This window comes from Sturnira hondurensis, unplaced genomic scaffold (genome assembly GCF_014824575.4).
Source record: "Sturnira hondurensis isolate 20B ecotype Veracruz unplaced genomic scaffold, ASM1482457v3 Scaffold0014384, whole genome shotgun sequence".
Lineage (NCBI taxonomy): Eukaryota > Metazoa > Chordata > Mammalia > Chiroptera > Phyllostomidae > Sturnira > Sturnira hondurensis.
The window spans coordinates 20,005,919-20,020,422 of NW_028087015.1; positions in this window are offsets into that span (position 1 = coordinate 20,005,919).

The following is a 14,504-nucleotide window of genomic DNA, read 5'->3' on the forward strand; positions in this document are numbered from 1 at the left end:
AAGGTATTCGCTGGGCTACCTATCACACCCTTCTTAGGTCTAGATCAGATCTGCTCAAACCTCTTGTTCACCAGACAATAGGAAGTTCAATGCTGTTGCCAAAACCCCTGGATATTCCTTGTGTCACACTCCCAGTCACCTCTGCTTTCAGCTTCCAGCTTCTACTGACTTTTTGTCCTCTTCTCTATGTCTTACAGCTGTTTCTTTATCTTTTCCTTGGCGTCAGCTCAAACATAGGACATGAGCCTCCCATTTTTTTCATTTGCTCCTTTCATTAAACACAGCGCACACGGTGCATCTGTATGCAGTAGATTTCTGCTGGCAATTTGATGACAAGGAAGGTCATGTTGCAGAGCCATAGAGTGTTCATTTTAACATTGAATACTAGACACCCTATTCTTCAAATGTTTCTTGAGCATTTCCATCCCTCTTTCTCTCTCTGAAAAAATTAACAAAAACATATCCTTGGGTGAGGATTAAAAAATGATATAACCTCAAAAGGTAGCTAGAGAGGACACTGCATTTACTGATGCCTATCCATTCAAGTCTTCCACAGATTGTCTTCAGTTTGGAACACTGGCTGACCGTATGAGTTCACCTTGGTGAGATGTGAGGTGAGGTTGTCTAACTTTGTTTCACCTTGGAGTAGTTTTCTTAACGTTCCCAGCCACTAGGTGATTGATGTAAAATGGTACCCTACCTGGGAGAGGTTCCATGACCATCTTTCCTCCCTAATCTCCTACGGTGGAGCTTCTCCCAACCCATATTTTTGGTGTTCTGGGTCCTTTACTTTGATAGGTGATTTTTACTTAGGGGTGGATATATTCCTTCCCTGGACTGTAGCACTCCAGCTGATGCCTTTCTGTGTCACAACTTTGGGCAGGTCACAAAGGCAAACACAGACCCAATGTATGTTCTGGAAGAGTAACATAAATAACCTTTGATTTTGTGATACTTAGACACACAATTTTCCCTAGTCCCTGTCACTGTTTTCACAACACCACGCAACTGGAGGTGGATTCATTACAAAATGAGTAGAAAAGCCCCCCAGTGATTTGAAGACTTTCCTGCAGCTTCTTTTACGCTAGCAGCCAAAAACGACAATCTAGGGTGTTTGAGTTTAATGCTGTGGTCCCCCAATGGGGCAAGTGTACTCAGAAGATGCAAAAAAGGAGTGGATGAATATGTTATTATTAAATATTGTGTTATTTTATTAATTTACTGGTAGTAAAATGATTTATTGGTATACAACTGTTTAGATTTTTAAAAGATTTTATTTATTTATCTTTAGAGGGGAAGGGAAGGAGAGAGGGAGAGAAATATCAATGTATGGTTGCCTCTCATGCGTCCCTGCTGGGAACTGGCCTGCAACCCAGGCGTGTGCCCTGACTGGGAATTGAACCCCGATCGTGTGGTTCGCAGGCCCGCACTCGATCCACTGAGCTACACCAGGCAGGGCAGCTGTTTAGATTCAACGCGTGTAGAGGTTTGTGTAACCCTGTCTATATGATCAGGACACAGAATGATTCCATCACCCAAAATGTGACACAAGGAACAATGTCGCATTTTTACATGTATTTTCAGAATATGCGTATTAACATAGTCATGCATGTTCACAATTTTGGAATAAGTTATTGTGTTTTATAGGTGTGCACTCAATTGTTTTTTTACTAATCATGCAGACAAAAGCATTTGGAGATAAACTCTATAGACAGCAGCAATAAAATTCATTAATTAAGAAAATGGCAACTGATTTTAAATCTTTTGATTATTGAAATATTTTATTTATTTTTTAGTGAGAGGGCAAGGGAAGGAGAAAGAGGGAGAGAAACACCGATGTGTGAGAGGAACATCAATTGGTTGCCTCTCTCATTCCCCTGACTGGGGATCTGGCCATAACTCAGCCATGTGTCATGACCAGAAACCAAACTGGTGACCTTGTGGATTGCAAGATGATGCCCAACCAACGGAGCCACACAAGGTTGGGTAGCTGATTTAAAAAAAAAAAACAAAAAACTGGGCAGCTGAGTTGAAACCAGTGGGCAGAGAATCTGGAGGTTTGTGGACAAAATAGATCATGGTAATTGTTCAAGCAATAAACGCTGGAGACCTGGATTGATTGGCAGCAGAGGAGAAAGGCTGGGTGTAAGACACTTCTCTGAGGTGGTGTGGGAGGCATTGGTGACCGGATGCGGGCGTGCAGGGGAGGGGCAACGGAGAGCGTGATGTTGGGTTTGTTGCGTGGGAGGCACGGCTGATGGCGATACCGCCGACGGAGAAAGAGCATTCCTTCCGAGGTGACGCTGGTTTCTGGGGTTCAGAGAATGAGTCCACGTTGGTTCTCTTAAATTTAAGAGAAACTGATTGAAATGACGTGAATAGTGTGGGGTGGGGAAGGTCTTAAGTGCACAGTGGGATCACCTTTTAGGTGTATGTAGTTCACCGTTACCACCAGGTGGAGCCTGTTGGAATATAAATGAGCCCACTTGTTATCATGCAGTGGGGCTCACCTCACACTCCAGGATTTCGACATGCTTGTAAAGGGACTCTTATTTTTTAATCATTTACTATTTCTTAATATTTATTTTTAAAACAGGTATAGCAATTATGTACAACATAACGACTTAATATGCGAGAATGTGCATATTGCAAAATGGTCACCACAATAAGTTCGGTTAACATCCATTACCACATATTTACAATTTTTTTCTTAGAGTGAGAACTTTTAAGATCTATTCTCTTAATGCTTTCAAATGTATAATACAGTATTATTAACTGTAGTCACCATGCTGTCCATTACCTCTCCAGGACTTAGTAGTGGAAGTTTGTACCTTTTGGCCACCTTTATTAGAAGGGACACTTCTTTGTTTTTTTTTTTAGATTTTATTTGTTTTATTTTTAGAGAGAGGGGAAGAGAGGAGAAAGAGAGGGAAACATCAATGTGTGGTTGCCTCTCAAGTGCCAACTACTGGGGACCCGGCCTGCCATCCAGGCATGTGCCCTGACTGGGAATCGAACCGGTAATAAAGGGGACACTTCTTACTCCTCCTGAAAAGTGGTAGTTTGAACCAATTAAACCTTAGGGTGTTCTCAACTAGAAAACCTGGTGGCATCTGGCAGTCAAGAACCACCAGGAGCAAGCGGCACCTTTTCCATCTTAATTCCTTTGCTGCCAACAGTTCAGCAAGACCAGGGCAGGGAGCCAGATAGGAGGGGAATAAAGATGAAGGTCAGGACGAGGGAGTGTGGGGCTCTGTCCATCTGAGCAGATACCGGTTTACCCTTATGGCCAGATCTGAGACTACAGTGGGCAAAAAGGAAATCCAGGAAGACCTTTTGTTCATGAAAATAAAACCAAGTAAAAGCTGCAGACCGTGAACTACAGAACTTTACAGAGAATCTTAGTGGCCTCGCAAGTTGCAGGGAAGGCTTGCCCCCTAAGAAGCATGCAAGAAAATATTAGAAGAAAATTGGATGCAGATGTGGTCTTCAGTCTGAAACAAAAAGAGACAAAACTTCATTGATATTTAATACGCTACTTCAGAGTAGGACATGTGTATAATTTATAAGTAAAGGCACACACAATGGGAATGCATGCTCAGAAATATTTTACTGATGGCGACACAATTATGGCCTTTGGCTTTGACTTTAAAATAAATGCCAGGCCCTTTCAGATTTCCTTTTTTTATCCATGACGGGGTAAGAGAGGAGGGGCAGATGGAGCTATTGGAAAGAAAGAGGAAGAGGCGGTGGCAATGGTATTCAGAGTTTGGTGATCCATGGCTCCGGAGTGAATCTCTGAGCAAACCCCTCCCTCAGTGCAGAGTGCATCGTCTCTGCAGGACTTTCACATAACTGCCATTGTTCCTCTTATGGCATCTGAATAGTTACTTACCAGTCATTTGCCTCTCAGTATTTTGAAGCTGTATTCCGAGCAATTTAGTGGATCCTAAGTGAATGTTGCAAAGGGAATATTACATTAAAGGTTTTAACAGCTCAAAAATGCAAAAGAGACCTTTTTTTTGAATAAGAGAGTGTTCCATACAGTGGTCGGCATGCCAGGCCTTTGCTTCGAGAATGAAATAAGAGCCTACCATAACATGCTGTGGAATTAGGGTTGTTAAAACTGGCTTTATGATTCTGTATGAGAGGTTGAAAGTAACTGGGGCTGGTCCTTTGTTGATGCCTGGTATTTGAAATGTATATGGTGACTAGGGACAATATTAAATACTCACATTTTATAAACTACAAGTATCAGAATCCAAATGAATCATAAGACTTATTTTTTTTCTTTCTAAAATATAAGAGTCAAAATTAGCCATAAAAGTTATTTTCAAAGCATTTCCTTTCGGATACCTAAGGAATGCTGACTATGCAACTAACATTAGTTGCATAAAGCAGATTTTTCGTCCCATGATCTGGCTTGAAGCTTTGCACGAACAGCTGCTTATCTCATGAATGGAATTTCCTGTTAATATTCTTGCAGGCTAATTGTTCATCAAAAGTATAACAAATGTCAACAAATATCCCAAATGTGTTACATCCTAATATTTAAGGGGCAGCAGAAATAGTTCAGATGTTTAACTTGGTTGTACTTAAAAGGCAAGAGCACAACCTTTAGCTTTTGTCACAAACTACTCTTGACAGGATGAATTCTATTTGGAGAAACCGTTTGGTTTAAATGCCCTTTCCTTTTAATTTACAGCAGCATATGGCTTAAGATAAGACAAGCTAAAGGGAGAAACACAATTGTAACTTCAAACATTGTTGTTGTGAAGCACCTTTTTTTGAATGGATGGCATACAGTTTTCACCCCAACTATACATGGAAATCAATTTCCTGAGAATAAAAATGCATCAAATGGACTTCAATTTCTTGGCAAAAACCACAAAGACATTGACTTTTTAATGTGCGTTTCTCTCTCTGGGTAGAGGGCTCCGCAGTTAAGAGGTAACTTCACCTCGACACCAGGGCTCAGGTCGGAAGTGGAAATTTCATGTCTGTAGAAACTTCCTGGAACCCAAGAGAGCAGATTTCTAAAAGGCATTTCCTGCCCTGGCTGGTGTAGCTCAGTGGATTGAGCATGGGCCTGTGAAGCAAAGGGTCACTGGTTCGATTCCCAGTCAGGGCACATGCCTGGGTTGCAGGCCAGGTCCCCACTAGAGGACACATGAAAAGCAACCACACACTGATGTTTCTCTCCCACTCTTTCTCCTTCCCTTCCCCTCTCTCTAAAAAATAAATAAATAAAATATTAAAAGGCTTTTCCTTCTGATAAAACTAGCAGTTTGCACTATGGTGCAAATTGAGGCATTGTTATAGGAAGGTGCTCGGGGAGGAAGTTTTGGCACAATGCTAGGACCTCCTTCATGCTGTTAGTCATGTTGGATTTTCTTTGCCCCCCCAGTGAACTCAGAGGGCCTAAGAGCTGGAAATGAACAGGTCATTCTCGTTCTCTTCCCGATGGTATCGATCTTTGTTCTTCTTCAGTAGTGGATGAGGATGGAGTCAGGCTTTTAGAAACCAGAGCTGCCTTGTCATCTTGATGGCACCTCCTTCTGGGGGAGGGTTTTACATTTGCAGGCTCTGGGAGCTACTTTTAGGTCAGAAGAGAGGAAGTTGAATTACTCCCAATGTTACCGTCGGTGTTTAGCTAGATATTGAAAAGGGGAGCAAGAGACTAGACACCGAGTTTAACAAACTGGGAAGCAGGAGCTTGTTTGCTTCACCAAGAAGCTACAGCTTCACTCCCCAGGGGATCACAGCATTGCTCCACCAAGAGGATTATCACTCTTCCTTTCTGCTCTCCAGTACGGAATTATTGGTGCAGGGCCCGGGGTGGGGTGGGGGGCAAGGGGAGGTGCTGGACCAAAGAGGCCTGTCCATCTATCTAGGGGCCTAATGCATCCAGAGACAGTGAAAATTTGGGAGATTGATTGGTCATTTTGAGAAAGCACCTGGTCTGCCCCAAACCAAGCTCCTGGTTATAACCCCTGGGGAACAAAGAAGTGCTCTCTCTCTCTCTCTTGCTTGTGACCCACATTCACAGGGTGCATACACTTGTTCTGTCCATGGCCACTTTGCCTTGGCAGCCACGTGGCCTTAGCAGCCACGTGACTCATGGCCTCTAGGAGGGAGCCTGAATACCAGCCTGAATACCATTTTATTAAGAGCACAGCAATGGACCACAGCTGGAAACACGCCAAACTAGCCAGATGCTGGACTGGACCGTATTTTAATAAGAGCATAAGCTCCAAGCAGTGCCCTTCATCCTGGCCCTACTGAAGACAAGATTGGACTTTTTCATGACCAGATAGATGGAGATGGGACATTGGAGAGTCAGGAAGGGAACCCCTTAATTGTACATCATCAAGAAATCATACCACAGAGCCACGTCCTCCCATGTGGGTCTCAGGAAATCCCTTTCCTTTAGACACCGCAAGAACCCAGCTTCTACCAGTAGCACCCCCTCTGCTGCCTTGTCTGTTCCCCCACATCTGAAGCTGTTAACTCCCTCTTGGGCCCTCCTGTTTAATCCCAAGATCCCCCATGTCCGTGACCGTCAGCCCCCACACCACACCACCCACTCCTCTCACCCTTGGAAGAGGGCCTGGTTCGTGACTGCACGCACAGAGTGGTATTATTTATCTACAGGCTACTGTCTGCAGCCAACGTTCTATGTTTATACACAGTGTTTTTATAGCTCAGTGCAGCTTAACTTTCTGGATTAATAACAAATTCTTGTAAGAATGCCACATAAAAATATTGTATATTCATGAATTTACCAAACATTTAGTGAGCATCACTTCTCATGTGCTCTGCTGTAAGCTGGGCGTGTAGGGATAAGTAAGACTTTTCCTACTCCAAGGTAGGTACGTGAAGTAACATGACATAAGGGAAGTGTTGGCAAACTATCCAAGAGCCACATCTGTTTTTGTTGGTTCTGCCGGGTGAGAGTATGAAGAGCTGTGAAAAAAGAAGAGGATGTGACAGAGAGCTATGTGACTTGCCAAGCCTAAAACGGTTACTGTCTGACCCCTTACAGCAAAAGTTGCTGACCTTTGACACCAGGACGCTAATACAAGGAGAACATTTAAATTCAGTCAGGAGTGGTCAAAAGGTTATAGGAGTCCTGAGGGAAATGGTGCTGTTGACCAACGGGATCAAAAGAAGGACTAGGCCGGGCCGTTCTGAAGAAAAGGTGGTATTTCAGTGAAAGGAAGTGGGAGAGGAGCCTGTGCGGGGGAGGAGAAGAAGAGGGAGAAAAACAACAACCCAGCCGTAGCTTGTCCACCCCGGGGCTGCTCCCTGGAATCCATCCCCGGGGGAGCTTTTAAAATATATTGAAAACAAACGGGAACAAATACACCCGATTGTGCATCACGTTGCGAGCACAACCACACGGAGAAAGAATTATTTCAAGTGACTTTTGAACTCAATACTCTGACTGGCCATCCCTAATGAGAAATATTGTAAGGATTTTAAAACACTGCAAAAACCCGAAAGGCTGTGGTTTGATTCAGGGTCAGGTCACACGCCTGGGTCATGGGCCAGGCCCTCGGTTGGGGGTGTGCGAGGGACAAACAATGGAGGTTTCTCTCGCACATCGATGTTTCTCTCCTTCCTCTTTTCTCTGTCTCTAAAAATAAATACATAAATAAAAATCTAAAAAGTTGCAAAGGAATCTTAAACTTTCGTGAGCTGCTTTGTTAACAGTGATACTGGCATGGTGGTTTTGATACTATCTTATTTGTATGATGAGATCAAGAAAATTAGTATCTTAATTTTATTAAAAATCAAGATTTCCATTTGAAGGGAAGAGAGATATAAATGAAAAAGTAAAGATGATAAGAAGGCTAAATTTTAATGGGAAATATTGATATGAGTTCATGATTATATGCATCCCTATTTTATTTCTTGATTGGAAGTGTGTGTCTGTATGTGTATTCCCACCTAAAGCACCTCAAAGTGATGATACACCAGTAACCACAAGGTGTCTTCGTGTCTAAATATCACCTCAAGGAATCGGTCCTCTTGTGGAAATAGCTAAATCTAGGCAAAGTTGGGGGAAGTTCAATGCGAAAATGAGAATCTTATTGTGCTAGGAAGAAGAAAAAAAGGTCAAAGACTAGTGAAGTTATGTCCAAAGTTCATAGGATGAATTTGATAGCATTCCCATGAGGTAAACTTGGGATGCTTTGAAAATTAAAAAGATAAGTGTTATTGGTTATGAAATATGGGATAAATAAAAATTGAGAAGTTCATAAATATAGGGAAAGAGGCAAGAAACAGAAGAGGAGAAAAGAGAACCTTACTTGCCCACCCTGGGAGGTGGTTACTACAAACACTCTTTACTCTGAAAATAGGTAATTAAGCAAGAAGAATTAGTATTTACTTGACCTTTATAATAAAAGCTATAGTTGTTCTCAAGTGGATGAAAAAATGTTCTTTTTCCATGGGAGATTGCCAGTCTAAAAATATGAAGGATGACAGAATTTTAGAAACGATCAGTTAACTCTCACACATGGCGAGCTGGAATGAAAGCTGGTGCAGCCACTGTGAGAAAAAAGAATTGAGCTGTTTTTAAAAATAAACATATATTTACTAAACAACCTAGAAATCCCATTCTTAAGCATTTTAACCAAGTAAAATGGAAACTTATCTTAAGACAAAGACTTCGATAAGCATGTTTTTATGGCTTTATTCAGCATTTCCCCAAATTGTAAACAACCTAAATGTCCCTCAACTTGGGAGTGAATAACCAGTTAACACACTCACAAAGGACTTCTATTCAGTATGAGAAAGGGAAGAACTACTGATACATCAGCACATGGATAGACCTCAAATCCATTTTACTAAGTGAAAGAAGCTAGACTCAAAGGGCCATACAAGCCTATATGATTCCATGTGTGTGACATCCTGGAAAAGGCAGGTCTAAAAGCACAGAAACGTATTAGTGGTTGCCAAGGGCTGGGGGAGGGGGAGGGGCTGAGGATGACGGGACCTGGGGGAACACCAGGGGGAGGGGGGGGACTGCTCTGTTTCTCAGTGGTTGTGGTGGTTGCAGGAACATATACATACATCCGTTAAGACCTGCTGGACTGCACACAAAAAGAAAAGAGTGAATTTTTACTGTAGGCGAATTATGCCTTAATACAAAAGTAAGAAAGAAATCACCATTTTGTTACTCTCCATCAAAGAGTTCTTTCAGGCAAGGGTCATCAATGGATGCTAACACCGCTGGTAGAGTTTTGTTGGTGCCAGAACAGCACCTCACAGATTCCTTGCTAATTGCCCATCAAAAAAGGTGTTTCAATGGAGGGGCAGAACAGTCATTCCCTTAATCAAGGGATCAAAGCCAGCCTTACTAATAACGTGACACCTGACATTGTATGCCACCCGGTGTGATGTGAAGTACACATCTCCTATCAATTACAGTAGCTCTAAATGCCTGATCTGACTCTAGCCTCTTTAGATTTGTATTTCAGTTTAGGACGTAGTGGGAATAGATGTAGAAGTTAAACGACATAATGAATTGACAGTCAGACTGACATACTTTGTAGACTAGTCTAAAAGGTGGCTGGCCAGGTTGCTTTAAAAAGTCAGTGCAATTAAATAAACAAACAAATAACAGACTAAAAAATCTTAGCAAATGTACTGTATAAAATTTGACTGGACACTTATTTTTTAACAAAAAGAGCAAAAACAGATTTTTTAGCAAATTGGGGATATTAGAGAATTGCTATTATTTTCTTAGGCATGATAATGGTATTGTGTTTATGTAAGACAATGCCTTATTTTTGGATACTTCCTAGTGCCATATCTGTGAATTATTTCCCAACAGTTCATTCCTATAAATGTCTGTCTACCTATCCGTCTGTCTATCTATTGATGGATCATATTGCAAAAGATTCAAAATTGTGATGGGTCCACACATTTCCATGTATTATTCATTCAACTCTTCTTGATGTTTAAAATTTTTATAACAAAAAGTAGTGGAAAATTAATACCCTATTTTACTCTAGACTAAATAAATCTGAATGTCTTGGGGACAGAACCTAAGCTATAGCATTTTTAAAAAGCTCTCCAGATTATTTTAATAAAGCAACTATAAAATGGCCATTTTATTGGGCTCTGGGGTTCTGTTGGTCAAGAATTCAGAGGGCAAAGAGTGGATAACCTGTCTGTGTTCAGTAGTGTTTGGGGCCTCTGCTGGGCTATCCCAGGGTCCTCTGCCTGCGTCCGCACACACAGGCTTGGCGATGGGGCCTGGCTGCGGGCTGGGATCTGAGCTGGGCTGTCAGCCAGCTCACCTCCATGTGGTCTCTCCATTTGGTCTCCCTGCATGGCCTCCAGGTGATTCTAATGTAAACTCAGCATTTACCTAACTTGGACAATCATAAGAATTATGGTAAGCATTTATTAAAATCCAGATTTCCTGGCCCTTTTCCTGGGACTGGGATGGGGACTATTAATATTTCCAGTTAAAGGGTACCCAAGCGTGTCTAATGAAAAGGTGAATTTGGAAAGCATTGACCCAGGGCATCAGCTCTGTTGTTCTTTTAGGGCCCCAGATCTGTTCAGACACCGCAGATGAGGGAAATGTCCTATTCTGCCTTACTTCTGAAGCACCATCCAAGTTTCGCCCTTTGATTTCTGGACTACCGTGCTTCCTCCAGCTTTGCCTTTCTCTTGGCTGTGATTATGGTTCTCCCATGGTATGTGGCTTTGGTTGTTTTAGTCAGACCGCTTGTCTCATGTGACTAAGTCCTTGGGACCTCCTTCAAGACAGGATCAGGTGGTATAGAAATTGGGTAAATCTGAAATACACTGAGAGAAAAATAAGGCTAGGTCATATTAGGTCTTGGAGGCCAGGCTGAGGAGTTTGGCATTAAATCAATATGCACTTGTAATCCAGAGAAGGTTTCTGGACCATGAGAACTCTGAGGCTGGGAGAGCAGGTTAGTGGTAGGAGGAAAGTTACGGGGCATTTATCAAGGCAGTGGCAATCTCAGTACGAAGGAGAAAATGGGACACATTTTCAAAACCCTTATAGACCATTATTGAATTCTTTGGCATTGTTACTGGTGTATAAAATGGGATAAACATTTTATCTTTTTATGAAAGATGACACAGCTGACTCACAAGGTGCACTTTGAATGGGTTCTAGTCATAATGAACTTGAGGGGACCATAAGAGGTCATCCTCTCCTCCTATCTTGTTCCCCTCTTGGTCAAGAGAACTGAAAGTGAGTGGCATTGGCACGGTGAACTGTTATCTCAGTAGCGTGATTATCCAGCGAACTAAGCCACTATAAGAATCTAAACCCATATAGAAGAACTTCGACAACCACATCAGAACCAGAAAAATGGATAACCCTCTGAGAAGCTTCCCATTGGTGTCTGCAAAGGGATTACTCAGATTTATTGGTGATTCTTGATGACTAGAACAGTAGCTGACTATAGTCAGCACTCTGTAAGTATTAGCTCTTATTAGCATCAGTTTGATACAGGCTCACCTGCAGCCAACATTCCCAGGTGAGACCACCAGCACTCTCCTTCCCAAGGATGCCTTTCATCCGAACAAAAATCTGTTGTCCATTTCGGGATTCTGAAATTTTTTTCTAGGTGGTTCTCAACGTGTGCTCCCCAGACCAGCATACTCAGCATCACCCGGGGAATTATTAGACATGTGACTTCTCTGGCCCTATCCAAGATTTACTGAACCAGAGAATTTGAGGGTGGGGACTCATCAACGGTGTGCCGGTAAGGGTTTAACAACAGACTCTCTGGAGTTTGCTGGTTCCTGTGGTTTAAATTCTCCCATTATGACTGATTTCAAGCTACTAACATGATGTGGAGTTGTGAAGACAAGCTCACGAGTTCTTCCTAACTGATGAATGCAACCTACTAAGCACATCGCTGGCCCAGAAACCTGGGTTTTATCCGGCTTTCTGGATGATTCTCATGCTCATTAGAATCTGAGAACCATTGCTCGGACTGATCCCCGGAGAGCTTTGTCGTTTACAGTTCTGGGGAGAAGGTACGGCAGAGCGCCTGGCTTTGGCAGTAAAATTTCTGGGCGTGAATCCCATTCTGCCGTTTCCTGACCTTAGGCAAATGCCTGGCATGTAGTTCAGCGTACACGCAGAATAGTTATTGTTATTACTCCAGCCGCATTCCTGCCCCAGTCAGCTGACACCTTCTGTAAGGCATAGAGCAGTGCTGGGGACTTACTGCTCCCCAAGGCCCAGGGTAAGCCGACGATGGTCCTGGGGCAGGGGTTTGCAAGTAGATTGGCAGGACTCTCTTGAGGGCTCATGGTGATTACGTGAAGTGGAAAATGTTTTTTATTACCCTATTTTACATGACAACGCTAAAAATAGCCAACATCAGTGTGGTGATTTGCAGAGCGTTGTTGTGACATTAGGTTGGGGTCCAGGATGCAGGCAGATTGGAGGCTCGAGGTTCATTTTTGCCCATTAGTAACTGAGACTACTCAGATTGAGGTCTAAAAAAATCCCTCCTGGTAATTCCAGTTTCCACCACTGTCAAATGCTTGGGTTCCCATGTGTAAGGCAGCCTAGTAGGCAGAGAAGCCGGCATGGGAACTTGATGTCTAACGACACCACTTAACTTCTCCGAGTCTCCACCCTCCTGCTCCGATCTCACCCAGGTCTCTGATGGTCCTTCTTCCTGCCCCCCTTTCCTTGTTGATTGCCACTTCAGTAGCTCCTGCCACTTCTTCCTCGGGAATGGAGTCCTACTTCTGTTCAGGCACTTGCAGGAAATATGCTTGGAGAAGGTGGGTCCCTCACGTATGAACTTTGACTGCAGCTCTGTCCAACACCACTTTCTGGGAGGATGGGATCTGCCTCTAGCTGCACTGTTTGGCATGGAGACCACCAGCTCCACGTGGCTATTGAGTACTTTCAAGTATTTCATTGTGGCTTGTGTGACTGAGCGGCTGACTTTCTAATTTTCATTAATATAAATGAAACTCTACATCACTTCATGTGGCCAGTGGCCTCCATGTCAGATAGCATGAAGACTCTAAACCATGGTCATTCCAGTCCTCTTTGCCAAGTATTGCCCGACACCTCCATGTGGCCGCATCCTCATCTATATGCTCCAGTGTAAAGGACAAGGGGCATCTGGGAAAACTTTTCTTGTGGTGGAAGGAGACATATGCGCAAAAGAAGTGTGTGCCATTCTTATTCTCGGCCCAGTCCCCTTCCCACATTTTCCTTCCTGTCCTGCACATTGTGTGAAACTCGGTGCCTTGGATGCTGTCATGACAATGAGAGGATGATATTAATAAATAAAGAGAAGAATTAACACTTATGTAGTGCTTATTACGTGCCAGGCTCTGGCTAAGCAGTCTACATGTACTCACTGATTTAATGCTCACAAGCACTCTGGAAGGGAGGTGCTCTTGTCATCTCCGGTTTCACACAGGAGGGAACCGAGACTCCGAGAAGTTAAGTCGTGCCTCGAGTCCCACAGCCAAGAAGCACCAAAGCTGGGAGTTGAACTCAGGGGAGCCAACGGCAGAGGTGGGCCCCTCTTCCCTGCACCACACTGTCTTTCTATAACCAAGAGAATTGCACGACCCTGGACCCACCTATCTCTAGACTTCTTATGTGAGATGAGTCCACATCATCGTGTTTGAAGCCACTTTGGGTGGGTTTCCTGCAACTTGCACCCTCAGACATCTGACCTGACGCAGTCAGTCTCTTTGAGTGGGTCTCTTTCATCTGGAGCATATGACCATGCAGTCCTTTGAGTTACTCCTCCATCCAGGGCTGATTCACAGCACTCATGGATTAGGAAACCATCCCGTTGTCAGAGGAAGGACAATCTGAGGCATGGGAATGCCGATGTTGAAATACCGAGATGGAGACTCCCACGGGGAGTGTCCACTCGTGCGCGGCCCTGGAGCTTACAGCAGAGCTCAGCCTTCCAGCATCTGCCCTTTCTCTCTGACTCTGAAAAATGAAATTCATCCAGAGGTATTATGGGACTTCGAAGCCCAGAGAGATAGGGAGACTTGGAAAACACCTCTGAAAGGCTGCAGTGCGTGTTCTTAAAGTTTATTCATTCAGTCGTCATCACGGAGTCAGCGTCTGGGTTTCCCCAGTCTGCTGAGCTCTGCTTTGTGACTAAGAATTCGGGCCGACTTGACGTGGTATTTCACTGATAATCAGGGTGTTTGTTCTTTCTGGCTCATGAATATTTGATGACACATGAGTGTTCAATCCATTTAGTCAGAGGTAAAGATGCACTTGGGGGAAATACTGAAAATTTCTTGTCCACAAAATCACGCAACACAGTGAACTGGGTCAGCACAGGCTCCTATTGGCCGGTGTTGCAGGAAATTCCCTTCCAAGCCGAGCTGCCCTCCTTCCTTCCTTGCTACTGGTGGCCCTTTCTCACTGTCCCCACCTCCCTCCTCCCCAACCCTGGTATTTTTTTTTTACTACATCCTCAGGTTAAGTAGAGCCG